The sequence below is a fragment of the Periplaneta americana genome, chromosome 10 (assembly GCF_040183065.1).
Source record: "Periplaneta americana isolate PAMFEO1 chromosome 10, P.americana_PAMFEO1_priV1, whole genome shotgun sequence".
NCBI classification, from domain to species: Eukaryota; Metazoa; Arthropoda; class Insecta; order Blattodea; family Blattidae; genus Periplaneta; species Periplaneta americana.
Genome location: NC_091126.1, coordinates 97,524,545 through 97,542,202, shown reverse-complemented (window position 1 = coordinate 97,542,202; position 17,658 = coordinate 97,524,545). Strand labels below are relative to the sequence as shown.

The 17,658-nt window shown below is 36.0% G+C and overlaps 1 protein-coding gene across 14 annotated transcripts in view; it reads right to left on the bottom strand.

The window, feature by feature from the left end:
- Window positions 1-17,658, bottom strand: part of Ipk1 (Inositol phosphate kinase 1) — a 1,778,442-nt gene that overhangs the window by 407,628 nt on the left and 1,353,156 nt on the right. For 10 of the 14 annotated variants that reach the window (XR_011334445.1, XM_069837977.1, XM_069837964.1 and 7 more), the window contains one exon: window positions 13,266-13,324. The gene's annotated coding sequence lies outside the window, so the exon portion shown is untranslated. The remainder of the gene's footprint in view (window positions 1-13,265; window positions 13,325-17,658) is intronic. The other 4 variants (XM_069837968.1, XM_069837966.1, XM_069837971.1 and 1 more) reach the window with 1 other exon arrangement.

Here is a 17,658-nt window from a genome sequence, read left to right as displayed (position 1 = left end):
AACATCAGGCGCATTGACATGAAACTAAAGTTTTTCGAGTAGACAACCGGAGTAACAAGGAAATTTACGTTGTCTTATTGAAAAAAAAAAGTGTTTGTAAGTATTCTTACAGTTCATTCGACACTATAACACATATATTTTTTTATTATTCTGAACTTGCAGTAACTTTATAAGTATCGTTTATATTTTCAACTTTTAGAGTTTTACTAATGAAAGTTGCTTATAGATATGTTAAACAATGTTATAGTTTTTCACAGAACAAGACGTCCACGAGCCATGTATATTTTTCTTACCAAGCTGGCGTTTTTCTATACCAGTGTTAAACAGTATACGTCATAACTTCATCATTTGATTACGTCGTAACTCTTTCTCGTCACATATTGACTGAATCTTGTTCGATTTGTATAACCCAATGATCGATATTACATAAGTTCATGTAAGATCGCGAATTATTTAGAACACAAATCTCACACAGAAAGAAATGGTAAGGAGGAAGAAAATACGATCTCCAAATAACACCAGGTACATTTCATCATACAATAACCCTTTAACATTTTTTCAGTATACAAACAGAGTAATAATATTGAAGGATATTTATTTTGTTTAATTACAAAAATATGTTTGCTTCAAATAGGAATACAAATAATTTGACACTTTAATACATTTATTTTTGTATTTCGAACTTGCAGTAATTTGACTAGTAACAAATAAATGAACAATGGACACAGTGACATCGAAGGAAATAGACGTAATGTATAATGTGAAATATCATAATGTAAACATATTCAAAAATATAATTACAATTCATTATAAAACAAAATAGGAAATAAGTACATAAGTCCATTATGACGTTTGTACTTTAAACTAAAAAAAATGTATAGGCCTACCTCTAAAACAATAGTTGAGTGCTTTTTAATTATTCTAAGCAGTTGCAATATTATTTATTAAGAAATCAATTTAAAAAGATAAACAGTAATGTTATTTTCAACAATACGATTACTTTGGCTCCCAATGGTTGTTGTTCTGTACAAAATAAGTATAATTTACACATTTCTAAACTACGAATAACAAAAGAGTAGCAAGGTTGAGAAACAAATCATTCTGTATAGAAAAGATCTATTTCAGAGAAAACAAGTGTCATTCAAAGAACTAGTTTATTACACACGTATTAATATCAACTATTTGATGTTCACAATTATTATTAGGGACTATTATCATAGACTACATGATCAGAGTTGACTTCTTGTGTTTATGTATTAATAAATCTCTTTTACTAGTCTAAAGTTACGCTCGGTGGAAACACTTATTCATGGAATGGCCAATATTCGTTTCACAAGTGTTGCTAGAGAGGCTAGAGTTGTTTGGTGATCTTTCAATCAATTTAGTATGTAGAAAATGAAATGAGCATAATGTATAATGTGATATATAATAAGTAAATAAATCCAAAATAGAATTACAATTAATCACAAAACATAAAATTAAATAATTATTAACTCTAAATGCATTCCTCCAAAACAGTAGCTATTCATAAAAAGGGTAGAAGTGAAATAACCCTGCAGATTGTACGGGGCGATAAGGTTCACTTAAATGAATGGAAAACCTATATTACGTTTAATTCTCTGGTCATAGTAAACATACTAAAAGCATTGGTTGTAGTAGGTTTCAGAAGATATAAAGGTATTTTTGTTTTAGTTTTACTATTGATCGAGTTTACTGTTTTTAAGTGTGTCATTATTGTAATATTATAATTCAGTTTTCTAGTGTAAGCAAAAATTACAACCTTGGTAATTTGTGGATACCGAAAGTTTTTTTCTGCAATTTACGCTTTACAACGTCTGCAGTTTCACGCTGCATGCTGTTTGTTCCTCTTGATGATCCGCAGCTATAATATCTGGATGGTTCACTGTGATCTTCATTTTATACGCCAGAGCCGTCCACCCACAGAGAGATCGAATCAACTCGAATACACGTTAAACCAAATACTGAGGCAGTACGCAAGCAGATGTACTTCGCATACTGCCTATAAAGCCAGGCGTTCAGTAGCGCTATGTTAGTTTGTTCGGTTTTCAACCGGTTTTGCAGGACTCTAATTTGTACATCACTGATTTCCTATTTCTCTGCAACCAGCAGGTTTCTACACGATTCACCTTGTCAATCTCCTGGCCGTGTCCTAGCGCCTGGCGCCCGCGAGTAATTCTAGATCATAAAATGAGCTTGTTTTTAACATCGCTCAACTAGAGGGTAGCGGGAGGTTAAGGTTCTCTTAGAGGCTGACGGTGATTAAACCCCAAGGCTATATGCGGCTGGAAGAAATAGATAAATATAGAAAATCCATGACTCTATCGAGAATCGAACAGTGACCTACCGCCTAAATTGCGACGCTATCGCGCGCCCTCTACTGGATACAAAGAATAGACAAATTCAAAATTCTTTAGGACTATATTAGGCGACAAATATTGTAATGCTGTAACAGACACATCATCTAAGAAATCCTACATTTACAGTTACACACCTAAGGAAATACTGTATGTAATAAAAAAGAGACAGAAACTTGGCTTCCCATTACGAGATATGCGGGGAACAGAATCATAACTTACGTCTGACCTATTTATCTCCGCCAGGAAACTGTAAGGATTCTAACGCACGCTAAAATACCTAGAGTATTACATCAGATATCACCAGGACAGAAAAGCAAGTCCTTCGATCCCTCAGAAAAAACAAAGGTATAACAGCTGATAGAGGCAATGAAATAGTCATCCTGAACACTAGTTGTACATTGATAATGACAGAGATGGGTCAATTCCTTCGTGACAAGATATCAGCGTAACTACGACGCGAATTAGGATACATGACGTCAGGAGGTACAGTCTCGTTTCAATAACAGTACTGAAGAGTCATCTTAAGTGACCAGAGCGGTAGTTAGGCCTACCGAGTTAAGTACACTGCCACCAAAAAGTATTGGCATATTCAAATTTTCTCCCTATAAGGTCTGTATAAAGGGCAACTTTAAGAAAATAAAATATTTATTCCTTAATATAATGTAAAACTAAAAATCTTTCACAGAAATCACAACAATAACACAATATACAAATCTGGCTTTCAGGTAGTAGCTCCCTGTAAAGCAGGTTTGAATAATTTCAAGGAAAAATTGTTCCGAAGCCGGGTATCGATCCCGGGACCCTTCGCTTAGCGCGCGAACGCTCTACCGACTGAGCTATCCCAGGAACCATACACGACACCGTCACAATTTTTCCGGAACAAGGGTCCCGGGATCGATAACCGGCTCCGGAACAATTTTTCCTTGAAATTATTCAATAACACAATAATTATTTACAAAAGAAAATCTATTTTCTGATTTCAAAAAAAGTATTGGCACATTATTCTAATGCATATAATAGGTCTCTGTAATGTATTTTCAGTATCCTGTCTGCAAGCCATTAGCACAGATGACAGCTTCCAGACTTCTCGGCATTGAATCAATCAAATTTCTCGACGTTTCAGGGGAAATTTCAGATCACACATCCAAGAACCCTCTTAAACTCTTCCTTATTAGATGGGCGGCGCTTGATCCTTTCCCTTCCAAAATATTCCCACAAATACTCAATAGAATTCAATAAGCTTCTCTACTGTAAGATCTGTAATACATAAACACAGAGAACAAGAATTCACACGAAACAAACAAAGATCTAGCCGCCCATGAAAACTCACATGTCGAGAGAAAAGAGCCATCATACGTTTAGTCCAAAAGAAACTACAAAAAGTGCTGCCTATTTAGCGGCTGACATCGCAACAACACGTAACAAGACAGTACGGAACGTCTTTCATAGTGCTGGTATTCGTGGCAGGTCTACCAAAAAAAAAAAAAAAATTCCTAGGTAAACAGGAAGAAACCCCTTGAGTTTGCCAAGGAATATTGTAGAAAGCCATTGAAATTCTGGAACATTGTCATATTCTCAGACGAGTGGAAGCTTAACTCGTTTGGTTCTGAAGGACGGAAGAAAGTGTGACGAAAATCTAACATAGAATTACAGCAACACATAGTTCCAATAGTAAAACATGGAGATGGACACGTTATGGTTTGGAGGTGCATGACCTCCTCGGGAGTTGGAAATTTGGTCTTTATTGATGGAAAAATGGATCAGTACAAAATCATTGGTGTATTTTGTCCAACAGTGTGCAGAAGCTCGGCCTGGATGGTATCTTACGTTTCCAACAAGACAACGACTTCAAACACACAACTATAAAAATAAGAGAGTGGCTAATATATAATGCCTCCAGAACACTTCTTACTCCATAACAGAGCCCAGATTTGATTTCTACTGAGTATTTGTGAAAATATCTTGGAAGGAAAAGGGTCAAGCGCCGCTTATATAATAAGGAAGAGTTTAAGAGGGTTCTTGGATGTGTGATATGAAATTTCCCCTGAAACGACGAGAAATTTGGTTCATTCAAAGCAGAGACGTCTGGAAGCTGTCATCCGTGCTAAAGGCTGAAAGTACATTACAGAGACCTATTATATGCATTAGTATAATGTGCCAATACTTTTTTGAAATCAGAAAAATGATTTTATTTTGTAAATTATTATTTTGTGTTATTGCTATAGAGATTTCTGTGAAATATTTTTAGTTTTACATTATTTTAAGGAATAAACATTTTATTTTCTTAAACTTGCCCTTTATACAGATATTATAGGGTAAACACTGAGTGTGCCAATACATTCTGGTGCCGGTGTATATTACGTGTAGTGCAGTTTTTTTACGAGGGCGAATCGAAAACTCTGCCTATACTTTTTTTCAGCCACATAAAGAACATACATGGAAATCAAAATACAGATAGTATTCTAGGTACCTTTGATTATTTTTCCACATATTCACCAGCGCGGTTGAAGTATTTGTCCCATTGCACAACTAGTTTGGAGATGCCGCTGTTGTAGAATTCGGCCGGTCGAACGCGGAATCTTATGGGTCCACGAGCGGTCTTATACGGGAAAAAGCATGAGTAACATCATGCAATTGTATGTCATGCGCCTGACCAAATCGCTGTCCGTAATTCGTTGACATTCATAGGGCGAAAAAATTATATTTCTAAGTCTTTCTTCGTGCGGTCGTGCATTGTTGATTGCGGTACTTGCAACTCGGCGGCACGTTTTCTTGTAGATTTCAGGCCTCCCCACACCAACGCGAAATATTCGCAGCCGTGGCGGTGGCAATTATTTCGGGTATACAGCGGCTACGAAATTCGCACGCTACCCCACACCGAAGCGAAATATTCGCAGCGCTGACGGAGACCAAATTTAGTGTATGCAGAGGAATATCATGTCGTAGCTCCTATGATAGTCAATCAATGGCACTGTTATTTTTATGATTGGCAGGTCAATGTCTGAGGAAAGCATGGAACAAATTTTCAAATCAAAATTGTTTTTAAAACGCGGGGGACGGGGGAAAGATACTAATTTGGAAGTGATCTGTTCAAAATAGACATTTACACCTTCAGAAGTGGTCAGCGGTAAACATTTTTTTATTTTTCACGTTAGATGAGGGGTCAAAGCGAATGGGATGTTGAGAAAGAATGGAAATTACTTTTAAAAGCTGCCGCTATTCAAAATCTTTACTCGTTTTCAAGTTACGGCGAGTTAAAGAAAGGAGTATTTCTTACTTGGCGAAGAACTCAAGACAACCTCTAGACTGCTAATATAGAAATCTTTCTGTGATTTCAAATCCGCTTACAAAATACTTCCATCGCTTAAATTGTTTTAATTACTCGTGTGTTTTGAGATGTAATAATAAATATTAAAATAAATGTAATTAAAATATAAATAATGCAATTAAAATAAATGTAATCACTTTATTAAAATAAATGTAGTTACAATATTAAAATAAATGAAATATTAGAATACATTTAATTAAATTATTAAAAGAAAAAAATGGCGAACGATGATACCTAGTATTTAGCCTTAGATGTTGTGCTTGCGGTTGCAAACGTTGCCAAAAAACTTAAAGCTCTGGAGGAGAGAACACATACTGGGTGTTCAGTTCAAAGTGTGTCATGGCTCGCTGTATGCCGTCATATGGCTAGTCGATGAGCCTAGAGAATTCAATCTTCCTACACTTCCGCAGAGGTGTATTACCTATGTGTCAGAGAAGTTGCATAGCAAGTACGGCGTTCATTCTGAAGAGTACTTACTGATATGTACGGTAACGCCGGTAGTGGCAGGAATGTGAACTGTTTCGAAACATGTACTGAGGTGGGTTTTTTCTTACTGTCGGGATATGGGGAGAGGGTTAAGACGATTTCTTACGTATTTGTTGACATTAACTTCGACGGTCAACATGGACACGGAGCATTTGATTTGTATTGTGGAATGTTGCCGTACGCAACCGATGATAACAAATACCCTGCGTACGACTTGGCCGCGCAAAACACAGTTCGAAAGAGGTTATGGTAGCACACATACAGTACAGACCGCCATCTATTGCTACGACGTTCAAGTTATACCGTACACGTTCCCAAGTTCAGATTGAACGCCTTGATTAATAGGCAACTTCTCTGACATAAAAGATGAAACTCGCTTCAAATCGCTGACTCACAACAGTGACGTCATGGCACACTTTGAAATGAACACCCAGTAGAAAAAAGAAATAAGTGTGGGTCAGAAAGTGAAGTCCACGTAGAAACATAAAAAAGTGCATCAGAAACAAGAAGTTAAATATATCTGAAAAGATAAATTACCTATGAAACGAATATTCAGAGAATCCCTCATAACATGAATTACCATCCCAGGACATATAAATAATTGAAAATAATGAAATGAAATAAAAGATCCTTTATTGGTAATATATATTTTTTATTCCTACTCAGAGAGATGACATTGAAAGATTCTCAGTCATTTGGCGATTTTCTAGGAATTGATGAGAGTACGTTCAACAAACTCCAAACACGATATAAATCATTTTAGTGCCGTGAAATCAATACATTCACATTTGGAAACAATTATTATACTTTAATTGTCCGCGTTTCTATTATAATGTAATATAATACGTCTAAACCCCCTCAATAACATATTTTTCATGTTTTTTTTTTCATCATTGGATACAAAAAGAAAACCATACTGACTTTTATTAAACTTTTTAGCAAACTAATACTCCCTTGAATGTATAATGGCTACATTCACTAAAATGCGTTCTCAACGCAGAAAGTATCATAAAATTCATACAGTATTTGCAGTCCTAAATATATGATCGTGCAAAAATAGTATACAATACACGTGTGTTAAGTGCGTAACAAAATCTCGAAAACAGAAGAGACTCTACTTCGTGTCGTCTTTTCTAACTTTTCTTTGATTCCGTTATAATGCGTCCTTCAAGAGAAGGAAGACAAGAGATGATGCCAAGTCTAAAATCTGGGAGGGGTTTGTCCCACAAGTAGTGATATTCGCGTATAATTAATAAAATTATCCTGTTTATGTGTAAGTGTAAGTGTGAAGCAGTATCTGCTAGGTGTAGATTTTTGCTTATTTTTTCGGCGATGTATGAAATGAAGGGGGAAAGGAACTGGCCACCCTACTCCATTATCTCCTGCCTAGTTGCCTCATAAGTGGTGCCTTCTTTGTATCATTTGTGAGGTTCAGACTTTTCTTCGGAAAATTAACTAAACAACAATCCTATAATATTGTATTCAATATTTAAAAATTAATTGCAAGTCGGTTATTTTAACAGTATGTAGACGAATATCGCATAATAAAATAAAAATATTATCTTAAGTCCAAAACATTGATTATTATTGATTGAGCTGTAGTGACACCAAACGCGAGTACTAATGTTAGGAGATATAGCGCGAATCCGTAAGGTTTAATGAAAATAATTAATAGGCCTATTTATGTTTATTGAAACAACTCTTCTGTACTAACTAATACAAAATTTCCTAGAGTATTTCATAGGAATAAAATATGAATGAGATTAGTTTCGACAAAAAATTTCTATTAAATATAGGCTTATATGTTTGCTTTTAAGAATGAAACCTTTTCTAAACTAAGAAAATTATTAAGTTTGAACTATTAAACCTTAGTAAGATGTTAAATGACGCAAAGTTCATATAGGTAGGTTCTCTAGAAATATATTTCTATACAAAGCAATGCTATTATATTCTGAAGGACTGATAAAAGGCAACAAAGATGCGAATATGAAATTATTCCTTACAGACAGGCCGTATGTAGGCTAGAATTTTTCTCTTAAGATATGTTAGAGATGTGAATAACTTACCACTTTCATTAAATTCCAATTGGATTGCATCTCATATTGCCCTTTTTCCGTACTTAGGCCTACTTGCAATTCTCTAGAATAAATTGTATGATACTGGAAGTTTTCTTACAATTTCTCACAGAACACCATCATAAAATTCGCGGCGGCAGCGAAAAAAACTGCGCAGGCGGCGAATCTAAATTTCAACGCTGCAGATTCGCAGACGTCCGGCGATACATTCGCGTCGGTGTGGGCATACTCATATACCGCAATGAACACTGAGACAGTGGCAACTTTGCGAAGCGAACATTCGCCACCGTTGCGAATATTTCGTGTCGGTGTCGGGAGGCCTGACGGCGATCGACTCGGAAACAGCAGGAGAGTTTGTCGCCGAGTGGAGAGACTCCTTCCCTTCGCATCTTTAACACATCCCGTGCTGAAAGCTTTTCTTCCCCATTTCAACAACTTATTTCTGCTCGGTGGCGCTTTGCCAAAACCAAGCCCCTACAGCCGAGGCTGCGCAGAAGTTTAGAGTAGGGACAAATTGAAGCTTGCGTCCGCCGCCATGCTTTGGGAGAAGCACCGGCTAGCAGACGTCTGCACTATGCAGTGCGAATGTTTCATATATGTTTGGTGTCTCTTATAAATCAATCTGAATGGATAAGTGAAAACAAATCCTATTAACATTAAAACGACCACGTTATGGACATAATCAAGCTTAGTTACCGTTAGTTTGACAAAAAACGAAAGAAAACTGTAACATTTTGATACTGTAACCAAAGATGTTTTATAGATATTTGACAACATATACAGCGAACAGAAATACAAATACATATTGTAGTAATAGTTCAGATGAAAAGAAAATTATTAGTATACTATTATTAAAAAAACATTACCTGTGTAAGACATTACATTAGGCCTATATTGTAAACACATGTTTGCTTTGATGTGGACGAGAAACGAACATTTATTATTTATCCTCTTCCATACCTCATAATATACACCTGTAAAATAGAGACACGTAACCTAATGTTTTAGTTTGAAATATAAGTAGGCCTACCACGCAATACCTTCTTATCACAGCTGTAGTATGAAATAAAAGTCACATGCATGAATTAGTCATATAAATTATATGACTAATTAATGCATGTCACGTTACATTACATAAGTCAAGCCTAGTATGCAAAACATCTTGCCTATTGATTCATTATTATTAATTATTTATTATTATTATTATTATTGACTCCGTTTAATGTTGTCTTGCGAGATGGTATTTGGCGAGACGAGGCCAAGGATTTGCCATAGATTACCTGACATTCACCTTACGGATGGGGATATCGGAAAAAACCCAACCAGGAAATCAGCCCAATCGGGAATCGAACCCGCATACAGCGACCGAGCGCGATTCCGGATCGGCAGACCTTAGCCCACTGTGCTACGCCAGTAGCTCTTTATGTACTTCTATGGTCATTTTAACAAGTTTAAAATATGATTCTCGGGAGAACTCTGGGAACCATTTTCTAAAATATGTTCCTATAAGTGCAAAAAGATTGTACAAGTGTTCTACTGTTAGATCACACTGTTTTCATACGATGTAAGAGTGAGTGGTAATATGCCATTGAACTGCCTACATCTGTATAATCGCTCTTTCACTTAAGCGGCATATTTCTATAATCTCAGATGATGGTATGACAAGACTCCCATTATTCTTTCGTTAAAAAATGAGAGATTTTGTTTACTGCTGGTAGGCTACATACCATAAATTGAGTCTTTAGATTTATTGCACCATATTTTCTTAATGATTTAACAACTAAGCCAGCAATGAATACAATCACATTTTCACAATATTGTGTCATTGAGAATGATGTAAGAATGAGGGGGAATTGCAATCAATGTCTGCAGTTGAAAGTTCTAAAGAGTCATATCGCCTCTGATTCTCAGAACACTGAGGATTATTATTACAGTGCGTTAGGTGTTTGAAAAATACCATTGGGTATATAGACATTTCTTTAGCGGACATCCCTTTCTTTGTAATATAATTTAAATAAATTATTTACGTATTTTCTAACGTATATAAAACAACACAAGTAAAAATATTCCATGTATTTGGTCATAGGAAATAGAAATAAACAAATAATAATTTTATTTATGAGCAAAACCCCAAGACATTTATATTCAGAGTAATGCTTAGTTACAGTATTTAGATTTACTTCTGTTATTTTATATTATACGTTAGAAAATACGTAAATAAGTTTAGTTATATTACAGTGAAGGGGGATGTCCGCTAAGAAAACGCCTATATACCCAATGGTATTTTCTAAACTCCGAATGCTTTATAGAAACAATCATTCGTGCTCCCCAAACATGGCGTCGGGCGAACCTGTGTGAGAGGTTTCAAATTTGTACACGACAACAGCGCCAATTGTGTGTTTAGATATATAAATATAACGCCTTTGGCCAAAACCAGCCTGAAATCCACGTTACTCATAATTTTTCCGACATGTGGCTTCTCGTGGACTTACACGGGAACCACAAGTCTCTCCTCGTATTCGCCTCGCCAACTTGCACTCTTCAAATGGCTGGGAATTTGCGTGTGTTATGATTTCCCTCAGATCCGCCAGATGTCATTCGAGTAAGTATCACAGACATTTTTTCATGCACAAATCTGTTTTGCAGGAAATATAAACAAGTGTAGTGGGACTTTTCAACCACTCTGTAGTAGGCAATGCCTCAGTTGTTGCTAAACAGCTTATTTTTCTTGATTCTATACATTCAGGCTCTGTTTACCAAAATACTTACTTTTAAGGAGCCCGGAGTTTCATTGCCGCCCACACATAAGTCCGCCATCGGTCCCTATCCTGACCAAGATTAATCCAGTCTCTACAATCATATCCCACCTACCTCACTTCCATTTTAATATTATCCTCACATCTACGTCTCGGCCTTCGCAAAGGCCTTTTTCTTTCCGGTCTCTCAACAAACACTCTATACACATTTCTGAACTCGCCCATAGGTGCTACATTCCCTGCCCATCTCAAACGTCTGGATTTAATGTTCCTAATTGTCAGGTGAAGAATACAATGCGTGCAGTTCTCCATCTTCGTGTAACTTCATCCATCTTAGCCCCAGTATCTTTCTAAGCACCTTATTCTTAAACATCCTTAACCTCTATTCCTATCTCAAAGTGAGAGTTCAAGTTTCACAGCCATACAGAACAACCGATAATATAACAGTTTTGTAAATTCTAAATTTCAGATTTTTTGGGAGCAGACTGGATGACAAAAACTTCTCAACCGAAAACTAATAGCATTTCCCATATTTGGGCGAAGGACTAACAACCCATCATGATGCATCACCATAAAAAGCAGCGTGTTATAAAACCCTAAAATAAGTCTCGGAATTGCAAATCAAGCTTTCAGGTATAACTCCCTGTAAAGTTGATTTGAATAATTTCGAAGGAAAAATTGTTCCGTGGCCGGGACCTTTGGTTAAACGTACCAACGCTCTACCAACTGAGCTACCCGGGAACTCTACCAGAAACTGATCCAATTTTTTCCTCTATATCTACAAAATAGGCTGACGACCGTCAAGCAACCAACATTGAGTACACATTAACTCTGTGTAACTTAAATTGTGGTTTTCTGTTAACGAACAGTGACGTGTAATATGCAAATCAAGTTGATTTCAATAATTTCGAAGGAAAAATTGTTCCGCGGCCGGGTATCAAGTCTCGGAATTGTTTGCCAAAATAAGAAGTGTAATTTTCCCCCTCAGATCAGTTACAAACATCATTAACTCTCCTACATATCAGCTAATTACGTAATTATCGGTCCTACTCAAGCTTCTCGTCGGAAACTCCCCCGATCACGTTCATATTTCTGAAACTTTCAAAGTACTGAAATGTAATATAATGGTTAATTGTGATATGGTAGCATTATTCAGTCTGAGATACAATAGCACCCCTAGACAAATCGTTCACTGAAGTTATCACGGCCCTTTCACATGTACAGACCCAGAAACAAAATTTGGGCCTTTTTAACTTTCCAAGTTCCAGTTATTCTGGGTCTGTACAGTACCATCCACGTCATATTCCCTCTTCAATGCAGAGTATTTTGAACAGACCGATGTTGTAGCTATAGGCTTCCTTCTATCCAGTTATTGCTACCCTATTCATGGAGTACAGTAGAGCGTCTCGTTCAGGCACAGTGAAAACGTAAACACGAGGGATGCACAAGGTTTTAGTTACAATTACTGTAATTATATTAATTAACATTAATTGACATTATATTTTCCAAAAACACACCAAATAAAAGAACACAAATGGCATAACATTATCATACACACATTTTAACAAACAAGAAATTGTAATGTTGAAATAATTCAATATAACAAATCCAATTTTGCTACTTAGTCTATATGATGTTGTTTCAAGCAGCATTTTTACGGTCATGAATTTCATTCTCTGTATAACTAACATAATATCACCGTCTTCTGTACTGTACCTGAATAAATTGAACTTTGTGAAGAGATAATTATTATGTTTAGGAAATAATGTTGTCACTTCAGACCAATATACTGTAGTTTTGTTAATTCGGCCACAGAAGATGATGATATTATGTTAGTCATACAGAGAATGAAATTTATGAACGTAAAAAATGCTGCTTCAGAGCAACATCATATAAGTAGCAAAATTTGATTTGTTATATTGAATTATTTCAACATTACGGTTGCTTGTTTGTTAAAATGTGTGTATGATAAAGTTATGCAATTTGTTTTCTTTTGTCTTGTGTGTTTTTGGAAAATATAATTTCAATTAATGCTTCGCCATAAATGTTGTAACAAAAACCTTGTGCATCCCTCGTGTTTATCGCACGGCTCTTCCTATCCCACATGTTATCTCCACTTTGTTTACGTTTTCACTGTGCCTAAACGAGACGCTTTCCTGTATTTCCAAATACTCTCTAACAACAGTGTGCACAGTGATATTCAGTGCAGTATGAAAAATAATCAAATTCGATACATACGTACCTTTTCTTCACATTGGCATTTACATACGCTCGGACGGTACGTTAGGTCTAGAAGTCTATCTGAAACAGACACATACATATAAACTTAGATCTCAATGCTTTTTTACGTCACCATTCTTAGTATAAATATTCAATCCTTTCAAATTCACTCCACAGACCCAGATCTACAATATATGCGACCATGAAAGTATTTCCTCATAAGATTTCGAATACCTCAGTAAGACTTTTTTATATAATGATTCTAACAGGGACATTAACCGAGCCTTCAATTCACCCCTGAAAATACCATAAATATTGAAAACCTACATCTGTGGCCTTTCTTCCATATTTTCCCATGACCACAAATCGTATCAGTGGACTTCTTAGCAAAACGACTACATAAAATCCGACAGTTTACCACCACATAAGATATCCAATTTCATGCGTCTTGTGAACGCCGACCTTGCTTTCTGGACTTCGGGAACTTATAACATTGCTTGCAAGTACGGAAATGTGTCTATTGGTCAAACAGGCTTACAATCGCGACCCAAATTAAGGAACAATGAAGACATATCAGTCTATATCAACCCGGCACGACGACTGTGGGGAGCATAGCATTAACAACTGACACCGCATCAACCTTAATTCAGTTGTATCTTGGCCAAGAAATCTAGTTAGCTATATTCTATCGAACGAACAACCAGAAAACATATTGAGATTGGAATAAACTCTATAATTATTCACAGAAAGATTGGGTTTGCATTGAACAAATCGTGAAAAACTTCATTGTATCATATTAGAAACAGGAAACCTAAAAGCATAAATACTATTTCGCAACAGTACTTACACTATATACAGCAGGTTTTATTTTATAATTATGTATTTTCTTCCTTCTCTCGTCCTATTGCACAAAAATTCCGTTCTTTATAAGGGCCTCCCAAAGAAATCTTCACCACACACTGTTACCACACAATTCTGTGTTTACCCATCTGGATCCTGGCCATGCACGTTTCTCTGGCCACCCAGTCGTATTTTGACCACACACATACAGTATATTGTATTTGTATTCTGTTTGTTGCTACATATTAAGGATCAATATTAGGTCTCCTACTTTTTCTAGTGTTCACAAATGATCTTGCCCCCTAATAAAAGATGTAAATCATCCCATATTATTTGCAGATGACACAAGTATAGTAATTACAGCCAATAACTCCAACACATTCCAATCTTCAACAGAGGAAATTATCTTCAAAATATGTGACTGGTTCTCAGTCAATAAATTAGTATTAAATTGTAACAAAACTAACATAATTCAATTTAAATCCTGTCCAAATTCAACCTCGCAAATTTCAAGCGCAATAATTAACAATAGATTCCTATTAGAAACCACAACAACCACATTTCTTGGCTTAAAAATCGATATTGTGTTAAATTGGAAAAATCATATTAAAGAAATTATCCCCAAACTAAATTCAGCATGTTTTGCTATTTAGATCTATGCAAAAGATAGTAGATATCAATACCTTAAAACAATATACTTTGCATACTTCCACGCGGTAAAGAGTTTTGGAATTATATTCTGGGGAAATTCCACAGATAATAACAGTATATTCCTATTACAAAAAATAGTAATTAGAATAATAGTAGGTGCCAAATCTATTGAATCGTGTAGGACTATTTTAAAAAACTACAAATAATGCCCATGACTTGTCAGTATATTTTTTCATTAACCCTTCTCCGGGGAACCTACATTTGTAACGTTGATGGGCAAGGAGGGTCCATCGGACCCACATGCCATTTTAATACATTGACAGAGGAAAATCATTTTCTTGTACACAAAATTAATCTTTAATAATGATATTATAGTGACCAATGTATCCATAATAATATACATAAATGATATAACTTTAGTAGGTTTTTCATGCGGTAAAAGAAACATGTTTAGTGTATGATCTACGATTTTTTTTTTTACTTTCATCGTAAAACTCACACACATTTACACAAATTTTAGATTTTCTCATTTCTAGCACACACACTCCCACACGTCATTACTCTCACACACTCACACGTCATCACTCTCACACGTCATCACTCATCATCATTCTTACAGTTTTTACACACACGTGTCACTTCACTGTTCTCATTACACACAGATTGGCCACAATTGTCACAGCTTTGTTTTTGTTTGCGACTTTTTTCATACTGATACATATGACACATAGTGCTCTCCTGTGGTTGGGGCGCAGTTGATGTAGAGGCGTACTAGCTCTTGGCATGGAAGGAACAATGGTCATTACAGTTTTTTCTGAAGTCCTACTCTAGGTCTTCTTTGAATTTGAGGTTGGATGAGACTTTCAGCAACAGCTACGAGGAACAACCTCCTATTGTTCTGTTTTCCAAGATTCCACGAAGGATGAAGGCTCATCCACACAAGAAATGCAGTAATTCCACATACATCTAAAAGATTCATAAAAATGCAAATGGCCAGCGATTTGTACGTCTTTTGCACCCGTATGCATTCACTAATGATCGAGTGTGTTAGTATCTCCTTTTGTGCTATTACAGTGAAGAATAATTTGTGGTTTCTTTTCTTCTTCCGAAATGGTTTGTGTGTGGTGCATTACAGAAAGAACAATTGTCTTATTTGGTTCTGGTACATTGAAACCAATGTTACATATTTTGTAAATCCGAAGATGGCTGAACACTCTGGCCGTCTTTTATTTGGCTGAAACTCAGGAGAGATGAATTTACATAATTTTGTGTACTGTTCCAACTAAGGTGAGACCATTACTGAGGAGATTCTCAGCGAGTTCTTTGTCAGTAAAGTAGTTATCGCAAGTTACATTTCTGTTTGTTCTTTGATAAGACAGTGTTTCAACAATCCTTCGAACTACTCCAGAGTGTACCCTTACACAGTTTTCTTTCCCGGTGTATGGCAGACCATTTAGGGGATAGAATGTTTTGGAGTCACAAGCCCATCATACCTTCATGCCATATTTGTTAGGTTTTGACGGCATGTATTCCTTGAAAGGACATCTACCACGGAATGGAATAATTTGCTCATCAACCGTTATATCAGTACAAGTATTATAGGCCTAATATTTTTTTAAAATTCGAATTAACATTTTCCCAGACATCTATAACCAAGGCAAACTTATCCTTCTCACGGCAAATGGATCTTGTTGTTTTCCCATCAAAGCAAGTGAACGCTAGCAAAGATTTGAATCTCTTATGACCCATGGTCGCTCTAAATAATGAAACACCATGCAAGCTGCTCCTTGGAATTTCATAATTAGTGTAATTTGCTTTGATGTGTCCTGCAGTTACTAGTAGACCGAAAAATGGCCGCAATTCAGTGTCGTTACAACACTTCCAAGGGTGTGCAACATTTCTTTCTAAATACAGCCGCTCAGCCTTTTGATTATCTATGTCACTTATAACTGAATCAGTATAAAGATTGAAGGCATCAATAGATTTCCTAGGTGAAAGAGTGACTTTATTTTTTGACCCTTTGATAATATTGTGAGCCCTAGCTCGGCCTGTCGGAAAAGGCTGAGAGTACCACGTGGTGCCATCTTTACCAAAGAAATTAGCAGTTTGAACAAATGCTTCCCCCATATCCTAGTTATAGACGGTCGAAACTAACCTCTTGTGGATCACATTGGTGATAACTACTTTTCTCATTGATAGATGGATCCTCATCGTAATGGGTTTCAGGGTCATATGGTGGCTCTAAATGATGATTACTAACTTCTGATGCTTCACTCTGATGATCAGATTTGCTATTATCGGCGTTATCGTCTGGATCGTAGCTAGAATCGTCTTTTCTTAGGTCAGGTTATATAAACAAAGCCTGAATGGATTCTTCACACAAGTACTTACGCTGAATCTGTCAGAATATTTGACCTAATTACAACTCTTCAGTATAACAGCATAACTAAGATGCATTCAAATATACTGTAACATCTAAAGACCGTACTTTTGTTTCTTTGACTTTCTTCGGCTCTTCCATAATAATTACTCCCATATAAAAATAAAGTAAAGGTGAGAGATTGTCACTCTTTCTATTATAAACTACACCGTATTATGGCGAGCATAACTTCACAATGACTTATTTATATTTATTATAATGCATAATTGGTCCATTTTTTTTTAAATGTAATTGATGTTGAGCATCAGAAATGATTTTGCCAACATTCCATTGCCGTCAGATTATCACTGAATGGTTTCAAAGAGTGAAACCTCGTTACGAAGTGAGAAAAATCAATAAAATATACTATGGCACAATAGACCCTGCATGCCCGGTTAACACTTTAAAGAAGTAAAAGTGTTCTAGAACATTCGTTCAAGATACTACAATATTTTCCTTCTCCCTAACTATAAAAAACACAGAAATTAACAAAGTCATGAAATTT